We start from the raw sequence: 15,850 nt of genomic DNA, 5'->3' as shown, positions 1-15,850 counted from the left end.
TCATGTGTGTCGTGTGTGTGTCATTTGTGTCACGTGTGTCGTGTGTGTTGTGTGTCATGTGTGTGTGTCGCGTGTGTGTCATGTGTGTCATGTGTGTGTGTCGTGTGTGTTGCGTGTCATGTGTCGTGTGTGTCGTGTGTGTCGTGTGTCATGTGTGTGTCGTGTGTGTGTCGTGTGTGTCGTGTGTCATGAGTGTCGTGTGTCATGTGTGTGTTGTGTGTCGTGTGTGTGTCGTGTGTGTCGTGTGTGTCGGCACTGCTGCCGTCCAGCCCGCCACGGCCTCGCCGCCCACCGCCCGGCCCGCCACGTGGCTCCCGCGGGCCCCACCCGAGGCTCCCTCGTCCGCCAGGCCTGCATGCCCCGAGCGCCCCGGGGCTGCGCTCGCCCGGCCCTTCCTCAGCTTCTGCCCCGGCCAGGCCGACCTGGGCGCTGCGCTGCGCGCTTCCTCCGTGCCCTCGGCGCCTCGTCCCGCGTGTCCCGGTGGTGCGTGCGGCCCCGGCGCAACCGACGTCCCCCACGACCCCGGCCGCGGTGCCGACTGCGCCTGCCTGGATCCCTCAGCTGCATGAGCAGCTGCCTCAGCTGCCTGAGTGAGCATCTAAGCCTGCTAGGTGCTGGAGCGGTTACATCAGCTGCATGAGTGTCAATGTCAGCTGCGTGCGTACCTCCGGGGTGGACTGCGCCTGCGCCTACAGAGCCTCTGTCAGGAGCTGTGGACATCTAAGTCAACTACGTGCGTACTCCGGGGTGGACTGCGCCTGCGCCTACAGAGCCTCTTTCAGGAGCTGTGGACATGTATGTCAACTACGTGCGTACCTCCGGGGTGGACTGCGCCTGCGCCTACAGTGCCTCTGTCATGTCGTGTGTCATGAGTGTCGTGTGTGTGTTGTGAGTCTGTGTGTGCCATGTGTGTGTCGTGTGTGTCGTGTGTGTTGTGTGTCGTGTGCGTCGTGTGTGTCGTGTGTGTATCACATGTGTGTCTCACACGCGACACACACGACACACGACACACACACATGACACAAATGACACATGACACACATGACACACATGACACACATGACACAGACACGACACACACATGACACACGACACACACATGACACACACGACACACGACACACACATGACACAAATCACACATGACACACATGACACACATGACACATGACACACATGACACACATGACACACACGACACATGACACACACGACACATGACACACACATGACACAAATGACACATGACACACACGACACACACGACACACACGACACACATGACACACACGACACACAACACACACGACACACACACGACACATGACACACATGACACACACACATGACACATGACACACACGCGACACACACACATGACACAAATGACACATGACACACATGACACACATGACACACATGACACAGACACGACACACACATGACACACACGACACACGACACACACATGACACAAATCACACATGACAAACATGACACACATGACACACATGACACACATGACACACATGACACACGCGACACACGCGACACACGCGACACACACATGACACACACATGACACACACATGACACATGACACAAATGACACACGACACACACGACACACGACACACACGACACATGACACACACACATGACACAAATGACACATGACACACACGACACACACGACACACATGACACACACGACACACACGACACACAACACACACGACACACACACGACACATGACACACATGACACACACACGACACACGCGAAACACATGACAAACACATATGACACATGACACACACGTTGTGTTGTGTCATGTGTGTGTCGTGTGTGTGTCGTGTGTGTTGTGTGTCATGTGTGTGTGTCGCATGTGTGTCATGTGTGTCATGTGTGTGTCGTGTGTGTTGTGTGTCATGTGTGTGTGTCGTGTGTGTTGTGTGTCATGTGTCGTGTGTGTCGTGTGTCATGTGTGTCATGTGTGTGTCGTGTGTGTGTCGTGTGTGTGTCGTGTGTCATGAGTGTCGTGTGTCATGAGTGTCGTGTGTCATGTGTGTGTCGTGTGTGTCGTGTGTGTCATGTGTCATTTGTGTGTCATGTGTGTTGTGTGTCGTCTGTGTGTGTCATGTGTGTCGTGTGTGTGTCATTTGTGTCACGTGTGTCGTGTGTGTTGTGTGTCATGTGTGTGTGTCGCGTGTGTGTCATGTGTGTCATGTGTGTGTGTGTGTCGTGTGTGTTGTGTGTCATGTGTCGTGTGTGTCGAGTGTCAATGTCAGCTGCGTGCGTACCTCCGGGGTGGACTGCGCCTGCGCCTACAGAGCCTCTGTCAGGAGCTGTGGACATGTACGTCAACTACGTGCGTACCTGCGGGGTGGACTGCGCCTGCGCCTACAGTGCCTCTGTCATGTCGTGTGTCATGAGTGTCGTGTGTGTGTTGTGAGTCTGTGTGTGCCATGTGTGTGTCGTGTGTGTCGTGTGTGTTGTGTGTCGTGTGCGTCGTGTGTGTCGTGTGTGTATCACATGTGTGGCTCACACGCGACACACACGACACACGACACTCACACATGACACAAATGACACATGACACACATGACACACATGACACACATGACACACATGACACAGACACGACACACACATGACACACACGACACACGACACACACATGACACAAATCACACATGACAAACATGACACACATGACACACATGACACACATGACACACGCGACACACGTGACACACGCAACACACACATGACACACACATGACACACACATGACACATGACACAAATGACACATGACACACACGACACACACGACACACACGACACACGACACACACGACACATGACACACACATGACACAAATGACACATGACACACACGACACACACGACACACACGACACACAACACACACGACACACACATACATGACACATGACACACATGACACACACGACACACGCGAAACACATGACACACACATGACACATGACACACACGTTGTGTTGTCATGTGTGTGTCGTGTGTGTGTCGTGTGTGTTGTGTGTCATGTGTCTGTGTCGCGTGTGTGTCATGTGTGTCATGTGTGTGTCATGTGTGTTGTGTGTCATGTGTGTGTGTCGTGTGTGTTGTGTGTCATGTGTCGTGTGTGTCATGTGTCATGTGTGTCATGTGTGTGTCGTGTGTGTGTCGTGTGTGTGTCGTGTGTCATGAGTGTCGTGTGTCATGAGTGTCGTGTGTCATGTGTGTGTCGTGTGTGTCGTGTGTGTGTCGTGTGTGTCGTGTGTGTCGTGTGTGTCATGTGTCATTTGTGTGTCATGTGTGTTGTGTGTCGTCTGTGTGTGTCATGTGTGTCGTGTGTGTGTCATTTGTGTCACGTGTGTCGTGTGTGTTGTGTGTCATGTGTGTGTGTCGCGTGTGTGTCATGTGTGTCATGTGTGTGTGTCGTGTGTGTTGTGTGTCACGTGTCGTGTGTGTCGTGTGTGTTGTGTGTCATGTGTGTGTGCCGCGTGTGTGTCATGTGTGTCATGTGTGTGTGTCGTGTGTGTTGTGTGTCATGTGTGTGTGTCGTGTGTGTTGTGTGTCGTGTGTGTCGTGTGTGTCATGTGTGTCGTGTGTGTCATGTGTCATTTGTGTGACATGTGTGTTGTGTGTCGTGTGTGTGTGTCATGTGTGTCATGTGTGTGTCATTTGTGTCATGTGTGTCGTGTGTGTTGTGTGTCATGTGTGTTTGTCGCGTGTGTCATGTGTGTCATGTGTGTGTGTCGTGTGTGTTGTGTGTCATGTGTCGTGTGTGTCGTGTGTGTCGTGTGTCATGTGCGTGTCGTGTGTGTGTCATGTGTGTGTCGTGTGTCATGAGTGTCGTGTGTCATGTGTGTGTTGTGTGTCGTGTGTGTGTCGTGTGTGTCGTGTGTGTCGGCACTGCTGCCGTCCAGCCCGCCCCGGCCTCGCCGCCCACCGCCCGGCCCGCCACGTGGCTCCCGCGGGCCCCACCCGAGGCTCCCTCGTCCGCCAGGCCTGCATGCCCCGAGTGCCCCGGGGCTGCGCTCGCCCGGCCCTTCCTCAGCTTCTGCCCCGGCCAGGCCGACCTGGGCGCTGCGCTGCGCGCTTCCTCCGTGCCCTCGGCGCCTCGTCCCGCGTGTCCCGGTGGTGCGTGCGGCCCCGGCGCAACCGACGTCCCCCACGACCCCGGCCGCGGTGCCGACTGCGCCTGCCTGGATCCCTCAGCTGCATGAGCAGCTGCCTCAGCTGCCTGAGTGAGCATCTAAGCCTGCTAGGTGCTGGAGCGGTTACATCAGCTGCATGAGTGTCAATGTCAGCTGCTTGCGTATCTCCGGGGTGGACTGCGCCTGCGCCTACAGAGCCTCTGTCAGGAGCTGTGGACATCTAAGTCAACTACGTGCGTACTCCGGGGTGGACTGCGCCTGCGCCTACAGAGCCTCTTTCAGGAGCTGTGGACATGTATGTCAACTACGTGCGTACCTCCGGGGTGGACTGCGCCTGCGCCTACAGTGCCTCTGTCATGTCGTGTGTCATGAGTGTCGTGTGTGTGTTGTGAGTCTGTGTGTGCCATGTGTGTGTCGTGTGTGTCGTGTGTGTTGTGTGTCGTGTGCGTCGTGTGTGTCGTGTGTGTATCACATGTGTGTCTCACACGCGACACACACGACACACGACACACACACATGACACAAATGACACATGACACACATGACACACATGACACACATGACACAGACACGACACACACATGACACACGACACACACATGACACACACGACACACGACACACACATGACACAAATCACACATGACACACATGACACACATGACACAAATGACACACACGACACACATGACACACGTGACACACATGACACACGCATGACACACACTGACACACATATGACACACATGACACATGACACAAATGACACATGACACACACGACACACATGACACACAGGACACACGACACACACGACACACGACACACGACACACACACATGACACAAATGACACATGACACACACGACACACACGACACACATGACACACATGACACACACGACACACACACGACACATGACACACATGACACACACACGACACACGCGAAACACATGACACACACACATGACACATGACACACACGGCCTTTCCTCAGCTTCTGCCCCGGCCAGGCCGACCTGGGCGCTGCGCTGCGCGCTTCCTCTGTGCCCTCGGCGCCTCGTCCCGCCTGTCCCGGTGGTGCGCGCGGCCCCGGCGCAACCGACGTCCCCCACGACCCCGGCCGCGGTGCCGACTGCGCCTGCCTGGATCCCTCAGCTGCATGAGCAGCTGCCTCAGCTGCCTGAGTGAGCATCTAAGCCTGCTAGGTGCTTGAGCGGTTACATAAGCTGCATGAGTGTCAATGTCAGCTGCGTGCGTACCTCCGGGGTGGACTGCGCCTGCGCCTACAGAGCCTCTTTCAGGAGCTGTGGACATGTACGTCAACTACGTGCGTACCTCCGGGGTGGACTGCGCCTGCGCCTACAGTGCCTCTGTCATGTCGTGTGTCATGAGTGTCGTGTGTGTTGTGAGTCTGTGTGTGCCATGTGTGTGTCGTGTGTGTCGTGTGTGTTGTGTGTCGTGTGCGTCGTGTGTGTCGTGTGTGTATCACATGTGTGTCTCACACGCGACACACACGACACACGACACACACACATGACACAAATGACACATGACACACATGACACACATGACACACATGACACAGACACGACACACACATGACACACGACACACACATGACACACACGACACACACACGACACATGACACACATGACACACACGACACACGCGAAACACATGACAAACACATATGACACATGACATACACGTTGTGTTGTGTCATGTGTGTGTCGTGTGTGTGTCGTGTGTGTTGTGTGTCATGTGTGTGTGTCGCATGTGTGTCATGTGTGTGTCGTGTGTGTTGTGTGTCATGTGTGTGTGTCGTGTGTGTTGTGTGTCACGTGTCGTGTGTGTCGTGTGTCATGTGTGTCATGTGTGTGTCGTGTGTGTGTCGTGTGTGTGTCGTGTGTCATGAGTGTCGTGTGTCATGAGTGTCGTGTGTCATGTGTGTGTCGTGTGTGTCGTGTGTGTCGTGTGTGTGTCGTGTGTGTCGTGTGTGTCATGTGTCATTTGTGTGTCATGTGTGTTGTTTGTCGTCTGTGTGTGTCATGTGTGTCGTGTGTGTGTCATTTCTGTCACGTGTGTCGTGTGTGTTGTGTGTCATGTGTGTGTGTCGCGTGTGTGTCATGTGTGTCATGTGTGTGTGTCGTGTGTGTTGTGTGTCATGTGTCGTGTGTGTCGTGTGTGTCGTGTGTCATGTGTGTGTCGTGTGTGTGTCGTGTGTGTGTCGTGTGTCATGAGTGTCGTGTGTCATGTGTGTGTTGTGTGTCATGTGTGTGTCGTGTGTGTGGTGTGTGTGTCGTGTGTGTCGTGTGTGTCGTGTGTGTCATGTGTCATTTGTGTGTCATGTGTGTTGTGTGTCATGTGTGTGTGTCATGTGTGTCGCGTGTGTGTCATGAGTGTCATGTGTCTGTGTCGTGTGTGTTGTGTGTCATGTGTCGTGTGTGTCGTGTGTCATGTGTCGTGTGTGTCGTGTGTGTCGGCACTGCTGCCGTCCAGCCCGCCCCGGCCTCGCCGCCCACCGCCCGGCCCGCCACGTGGCTCCCGCGGGCCCCACCCGAGGCTCCCTCGTCCGCCAGGCCTGCATGCCCCGAGCGCCCCGGGGCTGCGCTCGCCCGGCCCTTCCTCAGCTTCTGCCCCGGCCAGGCCGACCTGGGCGCTGCGCTGCGCGCTTCCTCCGTGCCCTCGGCGCCTCGTCCCGCGTGTCCCGGTGGTGCGCGCGGCCCCAGCGCAACCGACGTCCCCCACGACCCCGGCCGCGGTGCCGACTGCGCCTGCCTGGATCCCTCAGCTGCATGAGCAGCTGCCTCAGCTGCCTGAGTGAGCATCTAAGCCTGCTAGGTGCTTGAGCGGTTACATCAGCTGCATGAGTGTCAATGTCAGCTGCGTGCGTACCTCCGGGGTGGACTGCGCCTGCGCCTACAGAGCCTCTGTCAGGAGCTGTGGACATGTACGTCAACTACGTGCGTACCTGCGGGGTGGACTGCGCCTGCGCCTACAGTGCCTCTGTCATGTCGTGTGTCATGAGTGTCGTGTGTGTGTTGTGAGTCTGTGTGTGCCATGTGTGTGTCGTGTGTGTCGTGTGTGTTGTGTGTCGTGTGCGTCGTGTGTGTCGTGTGTGTATCACATGTGTGGCTCACACGCGACACACACGACACACGACACTCACACATGACACAAATGACACATGACACACATGACACACATGACACACATGACACACATGACACAGACACGACACACACATGACACACACGACACACGACACACACATGACACAAATCACACATGACAAACATGACACACATGACACACATGACACACATGACACACGCGACACACGCGACACACGCAACACACACATGACACACACATGACACACACATGACACATGACACAAATGACACATGACACACACGACACACACGACACACAACACACACGACACACACATACACGACACATGACACACATGACACACACGACACACGCGAAACACATGACACACACATGACACATGACACACACGTTGTGTTGTCATGTGTGTGTCGTGTGTGTGTCGTGTGTGTTGTGTGTCATGTGTGTGTGTCGCGTGTGTGTCATGTGTGTCATGTGTGTGTCATGTGTGTTGTGTGTCATGTGTGTGTGTCGTGTGTGTTGTGTGTCATGTGTCGTGTGTGTCGTGTGTCATGTGTGTCATGTGTGTGTCGTGTGTGTGTCGTGTGTGTGTCGTGTGTCATGAGTGTCGTGTGTGTCGTGTGTGTGTCGTGTGTGTCGTGTGTGTCGTGTGTGTCATGTGTCATTTGTGTGTCATGTGTGTTGTGTGTCATGTGTGTGTGTCATGTGTGTCGCGTGTGTGTCATGTGTGTCATGTGTGTGTGTCGTGTGTGTTGTGTGTCATGTGTCGTGTGTGTCGTGTGTCATGTGAGTGTCGTGTGTGTGTCGTGTGTGTGTCGTGTGTCATGAGTGTCGTGTGTCATGTGTGTGTTGTGTGTCGTGTGTGTGTCGTGTGTGTCGTGTGTGTCGGCACTGCTGCCGTCCAGCCCGCCCCGGCCTCGCCGCCCACCGCCCGGCCCGCCACGTGGCTCCCGCGGGCCCCACCCGAGGCTCCCTCGTCCGCCAGGCCTGCATGCCCCGAGCGCCCCGGGGCTGCGCTCGCCCGGCCCTTCCTCAGCTTCTGCCCCGGCCAGGCCGACCTGGGCGCTGCGCTGCGCGCTTCCTCCGTGCCCTCGGCGCCTCGTCCCGCGTGTCCCGGTGGTGCGCGCGGCCCCGGGGCAACCGACGTCCCCCACGACCCCGGCCGCGGTGCCGACTGCGCCTGCCTGGATCCCTCAGCTGCATGAGCAGCTGCCTCAGCTGCCTGAGTGAGCATCTAAGCCTGCTAGGTGCTTAAGCGGTTACATCAGCTGCATGAGTGTCAATGTCAGCTGCGTGCGTACCTCCGGGGTGGACTGCGCCTGCGCCTACAGAGCCTCTGTCAGGAGCTGTGGACATGTACGTCAACTACGTGCGTACCTCCGGGGTGGACTGCGCCTGCGCCTACAGTGCCTCTGTCATGTCGTGTGTCATGAGTGTCGTGTGTGTGTTGTGAGTCTGTGTGTGCCATGTGTGTGTCGTGTGTGTCGTGTGTGTTGTGTGTCGTGTGCGTCGTGTGTGTCGTGTGTGTATCACATGTGTGGCTCACACGCGACACACACAACACACGACACTCACACATGACACAAATGACACATGACACACATGACACACATGACACACATGACACAGACACGACACACACATGACACACACGACACACGACACAAACATGACACAAATCACACATGACAAACATGACACACATGACACACATGACACAAATGACACACGCGACACACGCGGCACACACATGACACACACATGACACACACATGACACATGACACAAATGACACATGACACACACGACACACACATGACACAGATGACACACGACACACACGACACATGACACACAACACACACGACACACACACGACACATGACACACATGACACACACACGACACACGCGAAACACATGACACACACATGACACATGACACACACGTTGTGTTGTGTCATGTGTGTGTCGTGTGTGTGTCGTGTGTGTTGTGTGTCATGTGTGTGTCGCGTGAGTGTCATGTGTGTCATGTGTGTGTCGTGTGTGTTGTGTGTCATGTGTGTGTGTCGTGTGTGTTGTGTGTCATGTGTCGTGTGTGTTGTGTGTCATGTGTGTCATGGGTGTGTCGTGTGTGTGTCGTGTGTCATGAGTGTCGTGTGTCATGAGTGTCATGTGTCATGTGTGTGTCGTGTGTGTCGTGTGTGTCGTGTGTGTGTCGTGTGTGTCGTGTGTGTCATGTGTCATTTGTGTGTCATGTGTGTTGTGTGTCGTGTGTGTGTGTCATGTGTGTCGTGTGTGTGTCATTTGTGTCATGTGTGTCGTGTGTGTGTTGTGTGTCATGTGTGTGTGTCGCGTGTGTGTCATGTGTGTCATGTGTGTGTGTCGTGTGTGTTGTGTGTCATGTGTCGTGTGTGTCGTGTGTCATGTGTGTGTCGTGTGTGTGTCGTGTGTGTGTCGTGTGTCATGAGTGTCGTGTGTCATGTGTGTTGTGTGTCGTGTGTGTGTCGTGTGTGTCGTGTGTGTCGGCACTGCTGCCGTCCAGCCCGCCAAAGCCTCGCCGCCCACCGCCCGGCCCGCCACGTGGCTCCCGCGGGCCCCACCCGAGGCTCCCTCGTCCGCCAGGCCTGCATGCCCCGAGCGCCCCGGGGCTGCGCTCGCCCGGCCCTTCCTCAGCTTCTGCCCCGGCCAGGCCGACCTGGGCGCTGCGCTGCGCACTTCCTCCGTGCCCTCGGCGCCTCGTCCCGCGTGTCCCGGTGGTGCGCGCGGCCCCGGCGCAACCGACGTCCCCCACGACCCCGGCCGCGGTGCCGACTGCGCCTGCCTGGATCCCTCAGCTGCATGAGCAGCTGCCTCAGCTGCCTGAGTGAGCATCTAAGCCTGCTAGGTGCTGGAGCGGTTACATCAGCTGCATGAGTGTCAATGTCAGCTGCGTGCGTACCTCCGGTGTGGACTGCGCCTGCGCCTACAGAGCCTCTGTCAGGAGCTGTGGACATCTAAGTCAACTACGTGCGTACTCCGGGGTGGACTGCGCCTGCGCCTACAGAGCCTCTGTCAGGAGCTGTGGACATGTATGTCAACTACGTGCGTACCTCCGGGGTGGACTGCGCCTGCGCCTACAGTGCCTCTGTCATGTCGTGTGTCATGAGTGTCGTGTGTGTGTTGTGCGTCTGTGTGTGCCATGTGTGTGTCGTGTGTGTCGTGTGTGTTGTGTGTCGTGTGCGTCGTGTGTGTCGTGTGTGTATCACATGTGTGTCTCACACGCGACACACACGACACACGACACTCACACATGACACAAATGACACATGACACACATGACACACATGACACACATGACACAGACACGACACACACATGACACACACGACACACGACACACACATGACACAAATCACACATGACACACATGACACACATGACACACGCGACACACACATGACACACATGACACACACATGACACACACATGACACATGACACAAATGACACATGACACAAATGACACACGACACACACGACACACATGACACACACGACACACGACACACGACACATGACACACACACATGACACAAATGACACATGACACACACGACACACACGACACACATGACACACATGACACACACGACAGACACGACACACAACACACACGACACACACACGACACATGACACACATGACACACACACGACACATGACACAAATGACACACGACACACACGACACACGACACACACGACACATGACACACACACATGACACAAATGACACATGACACACACGACACACACGACACACACGACACACATGACACACATAACACACACGACACACACGACACACGACACACACGACACACACACGACACACGCGAAACACATGACACACACACGACACACGCGAAACACATGACACACACACATGACACATGACACATACGTTGTGTTGTGTCATGTGTGTGTGTCGCGTGTGTGTCATGTGTGTCATGTGTGTGTCGTGTGTGTTGTGTGTCATGTGTGTGTGTCGTGTGTGTTGTGTGTCATGTGTCGTGTGTGTCGTGTGTCATGTGTGTCATGTGTGTGTCGTGTGTGTGTCGTGTGTGTGTCGTGTGTCATGAGTGTCGTGTGTCATGAGTGTCGTGTGTCATGTGTGTGTCGTGTGTGTCATGTGTGTGTCGTGTGTGTTGTGTGTGTCGTGTGTGTCATGTGTCATTTGTGTGACATGTGTGTTGTGTGTCGTGTGTGTGTGTCATGTGTGTCATGTGTGTGTCATTTGTGTCATGTGTGTCGTGTGTGTTGTGTGTCATGTGTGTTTGTCGCGTGTGTCATGTGTGTCATGTGTGTGTGTCGTGTGTGTTGTGTGTCATGTGTCGTGTGTGTCGTGTGTGTCGTGTGTCATGTGTGTGTCGTGTGTGTGTCGTGTGTGTGTCGTGTGTCATGAGTGTCGTGTGTCATGTGTGTGTTGTGTGTCGTGTGTGTGTCGTGTGTGTCGGCACTGCTGCCGTCCAGCCCGCCCCGGCCTCGCCGCCCACCGCCCGGCCCGCCACGTGGCTCCCGCGGGGCCCCACCCGAGGCTCCCTCGTCCGCCAGGCCTGCATGCCCCGAGCGCCCCGGGGCTGCGCTCGCCCGGCCCTTCCTCAGCTTCTGCCCCGGCCAGGCCGACCTGGGCGCTGCGCTGCGCGCTTCCTCCGTGCCCTCGGCGCCTCGTCCCGCGTGTCCCGGTGGTGCGCGCGGCCCCGGGGCAACCGACGTCCCCCCACGACCCCGGCCGCGGTGCCGACTGCGCCTGCCTGGATCCCTCAGCTGCATGAGCAGCTGCCTCAGCTGCCTGAGTGAGCATCTAAGCCTGCTAGGTGCTGGAGCGGTCACATCAGCTGCATGAGTGTCAATGTCAGCTGCGTGCGTACCTCCGGGGTGGACTGCGCCTGCGCCTACAGAGCCTCTGTCAGGAGCTGTGGACATGTACGTCAACTACGTGCGTACCTCCGGGGGTGGACTGTGCCTCCGTCTACAGTGCCTCTGTCATGTCGTGTGTCATGAGTGTCGTGTGTGTGTTGTGAGTCTGTGTGTGCCATGTGTGTGTCGTGTGTGTCGTGTGTGTTGTGTGTCGTGTGCATCGTGTGTGTCGTGTGTGTGTATCACATGTGTGTCTCACACACGACACACACAACACACGACACACACACATGACACAAATGACACATCACACATGACACACATGACACAGACAAGACACACATGACACACAACACACACATGACACACACGACACATGACACACACATTGACACAATTCACACATGACAAACATGACACACACGACACACACATGACACAGATGACACACGACACACACGACACATGACACACAACACACACAACACACACACGACACATGACCCACATGACACACACACGACACACGCGAAACACATGACACACGCATGACACACGACACACACGTTGTGTTGTGTCATGTGTGTGTCATGTGTGTGTCGTGTGTGTTGTGTGTCATGTGTGTGTGTCGCGTGTGTGTCATGTGTGTCATGTGTGTGTCGTGTGTGTTGTGTGTCATGTGTGTGTGTCGTGTGTGTTGTGTGTTCATGTGTCGTGTGTGTCGTGTGTCATGTGTGTCATGTGTGTGTCGTGTGTGCGTCGTGTGTGTGTCGTGTGTCATGAGTGTCGTGTGTCATGAGTGTCGTGTGTCATGTGTGTGTCGTGTGTGTCGTGTGTGTGTCGTGTGTGTCGTGTGTGTCGTGTGTGTCATGTGTCATTTGTGTGTCATGTGTGTTGTGTGTCGTCTGTGTGTGTCATGTGTGTCGTGTGTGTGTCATTTGTGTCACGTGTGTCGTGTGTGTTGTGTGTCATGTGTGTGTGTCGCGTGTGTGTCATGTGTGTCATGTGTGTGTGTGTCGTGTGTGTTGCGTGTCATGTGTCGTGTGTGTCGTGTGTGTCGTGTGTCATGTGTGTGTCGTGTGTGTGTCGTGTGTGTCGTGTGTCATGAGTGTCGTGTGTCATGTGTGTGTTGTGTGTCGTGTGTGTGTCGTGTGTGTCGTGTGTGTCGGCACTGCTGCCGTCCAGCCCGCCACGGCCTCGCCGCCCACCGCCCGGCCCGCCACGTGGCTCCCGCGGGCCCCACCCGAGGCTCCCTCGTCCGCCAGGCCTGCATGCCCCGAGCGCCCCGGGGCTGTGCTCGCCCGGCCCTTCCTCAGCTTCTGCCCCGGCCAGGCCGACCTGGGCGCTGCGCTGCGCGCTTCCTCCGTGCCCTCGGCGCCTCGTCCCGCGACTGCGTGCGGCCCCGGCGCAACCGACGTCCCCCACGACCCCGGCCGCGGTGCCGACTGCGCCTGCCTGGATCCCTCAGCTGCATGAGCAGCTGCCTCAGCTGCCTGAGTGAGCATCTAAGCCTGCTAGGTGCTTGAGCGGTTACATAAGCTGCATGAATGTCAATGTCAGCTGCGTGCGTACCTCCGGGGTGGACTGCGCCTGCGCCTACAGAGCCTCTTTCAGGAGCTGTGGACATGTACGTCAACTACGTGCGTACCTCCGGGGTGGACTGCGCCTGCGCCTACAGTGCCTCTGTCATGTCGTGTGTCATGAGTGTCGTGTGTGTTGTGAGTCTGTGTGTGCCATGTGTGTGTCGTGTGTGTCGTGTGTGTTGTGTGTCGTGTGCGTCGTGTGTGTCGTGTGTGTATCACATGTGTGTCTCACACGCGACACACACGACACACGACACACACACATGACACAAATGACACATGACACACATGACACACATGACACACATGACACAGACACGACACACACATGACACACGACACACACATGACACACACGACACACGACACACACATGACACAAATCACACATGACACACATGACACACATGACACACACGACACACACGACACACTGACACATGTGACACACATGACAGACACATGACACACACTGACACACATATGACACACATGACACATGACACAAATGACACATGACACACACGACACACATGACACACAGGACACACGACACACACGACACACGACACACGACACACACACATGACACAAATGACACATGACACACACGACACACACGACACACATGACACACATGACACACACGACACACAACACACACGACACACACACACGACACATGACACACATGACACACACACGACACACGCGAAACACATGACACACACATGACACATGACACACACGTTGTGTTGTGTCATGTGTGTGTCGTGTGTGTGTCGTGTGTGTTGTGTGTCGTGTGTGTGTCGTGTGTCGTGTGTGTCGCGTGTGTCATGTGTGTGTCGTGTGTGTCGTGTGTGTCATGTGTGTCGTGTGTGTGTCATTTGTATCATGTGTGTCATGTGTGTCTTGTGTGTCATGTGTGTCATGTGTGTGTCGTGTGTGTGTCGTGTGTCATGAGTGTCGTGTGTGTTGTGTGTCATGTGTGTGTCATGTGTCATGTGTGTCGTGTGTGTCGTGTGTGTCGTGTCTGTCGTGTCTGTCGTGTGTGTTGTGTGTCGTGTGTGTCGTGTGTGAGACAAACATCCACCCCTGGCTGCAGACCCAACCCTGGCCCAAAATCTGCAGGCCCAAGCTGGTCCCACATTGGTCACACCCTGGGCCCCGCCCACAGCCCTGGGTATAATTCTACCCTGAAATGGCCATGGCAGTGCAGACCTGGTCCGGTCCTGCCCGTGCTGACCTCGAGTCCTGCCCTTGCTGACCTCGAGTCCTGTCCAAGCTGACCTCCGGTCCTCCCCGTGCTGACCTCCAGTCCTCCCCGTGCTGACCTCCGGTCCTCCCGTGCTGACTTCCACTCCTCCGAGCTGACCTCTGGTGCTGTCTCCCGAGCCCGGGTGTCCCAGGCCCAGCCATGCGTGTGTCCCAGGCCCTGCCCGAGGCTGCAGGTAAGCCCGCGTGGTCGCCGGGGTGTCCTCGGCCGCCCCTCCCCGCCGTCGGGGGTCTGTGCCGCGGTCACCGCTCACACCTGTCCCCTCTGTCCACAGCCAGGCCCCCCTACACCTCTCTGCAGGAGGAGCCGCGTCCTCGAGGGCGCGGGGCCCGGGCGCTGGGCGTGCGTCGGCCAGGTCTCCGCCGCTCCGTGTACCCGCGGGCACTGCTGCCGTCCAGCCCGCCCCGGCCTCGCCGCCCACCGCCCGGTCCGCCACGTGGCTCCCGCGGGCCCCACCCGAGGCTCCCTCGTCCGCCAGGCCTGCATGCCCCGGGCGCCCCGGGGCGCATACATGACACACATGACACACATGACACACACGACAGACGACACACACATGACACAAATCACACATGACACACATGACACACATGACACAAATGACACACACGACACACATGACACGCGCGACACACATGACACACACGTGACACACATATGACACACATGACACATGACACACATGACACATGACACACATGACACACATGACACACACGACACATGACACACACGACACATGACACACACATGAC

This window comes from Megascapheus bottae, chromosome 19, assembly GCF_031878675.1.
Source record: "Megascapheus bottae isolate mThoBot1 chromosome 19, mThoBot2.hap1, whole genome shotgun sequence".
NCBI classification, from domain to species: Eukaryota; Metazoa; Chordata; class Mammalia; order Rodentia; family Geomyidae; genus Megascapheus; species Megascapheus bottae.
Note: the sequence above shows the minus strand (reverse complement) of the source record.